At 54.4% G+C, this 978-nt stretch overlaps 1 protein-coding gene across 1 annotated transcript in view; it reads left to right on the top strand.

Moving 5' to 3' along the window:
* The window catches only part of LOC135564852 (phosphatidylinositol N-acetylglucosaminyltransferase subunit Q-like), a 26962-nt gene extending 26934 nt beyond the window's left edge, over nt 1-28 (top strand). Inside the window, exon 14 of the mRNA XM_065010920.1 lies at nt 1-28. This exon is cut by the window's left edge and continues 319 nt beyond it. The gene's annotated coding sequence lies outside the window, so the exon portion shown is untranslated.
* The last annotated feature ends 950 nt before the right edge of the window (nt 29-978 follow it).

The raw sequence follows: 978 nt of genomic DNA, 5'->3' as shown, positions 1-978 counted from the left end.
GACCAGGGGAGGCTGTTTCTGGGAGAACTCATCTACCCCTAGAGACACAAGACTACCAAGATAGACTAGGACCAGGGGGCTGTTTCTGGGAGAACTCATCTACCCTGGAGACACAAGACTGAGACCAAGATAGACTAGGACCAGGGGGGGGATTCTGGGAGAGACAGAATCTACCCCTAGGGATAGGGGGGGAAGACTACCAAGATAGACTAGGACCAGGGAGAGAGAGAATGAGGGCTGTTTCTGGGAGAACTCATCTACCCCTGGAGGGACACCACCAAGATCAGACTGAGACCAGGGGGATAGAGGAGAGACAGAATAGAGAGGGGGGAGGGATAGGGGGAGAGACAGAATAGAGAAGGGGGAGGGATAGGGGAGAGACAGAATAGAGAAGGGGGAGGGATAGGGGAGAGACAGAATAGAGAAGGGGGAGGGATAGGGGGAGAGACAGAATAGAGAAGGGAGGGATAGGGGGAGAGACAGAATAGAGAAGGGGAGGGATAGGGGGAGAGACAGAATAGAGAAGGGGGGGATAGAGGGATAGGGGGAGAGACAGAATAGAGAAGGGGGAGGGATAGGGGGAGAGACAGAATAGAGAAGGGGAGGGATAGGGGGAGACAGACAGAATAGAGAGAGGGGGGGAGGGATAGGGGGAGAGACAGAATAGAGAAGGGGAGGGATAGGGGAGAGACAGAATAGAGAAGGGGGAGGTATAGGGGGAGAGACAGAATAGAGAAGGGGGAGGGATAGGGGGAGAGACAGAATAGAGAAGGGGGAGGGATAGGGGAGAGACAGAATAGAGAAGGGGGAGGTATAGGGGAGAGACAGAATAGAGAAGGGGAGGGATAGGGGGAGAGACAGAATAGAGAAGGGGAGGGATAGGGGGAGAGACAGAATAGAGAAGGGAATAGGGGGGAGGGATAGGGGGAGAGACAGAATAGAGAAGGGGGAGGGATAGGGGGAGAGACAGAATAGAGA

The sequence above is a fragment of the Oncorhynchus nerka genome, linkage group LG26 (assembly GCF_034236695.1).
Source record: "Oncorhynchus nerka isolate Pitt River linkage group LG26, Oner_Uvic_2.0, whole genome shotgun sequence".
Classification (NCBI taxonomy): Eukaryota; Metazoa; Chordata; class Actinopteri; order Salmoniformes; family Salmonidae; genus Oncorhynchus; species Oncorhynchus nerka.
Note: the sequence above shows the minus strand (reverse complement) of the source record. Positions and strands in the feature narration are given on the sequence as shown.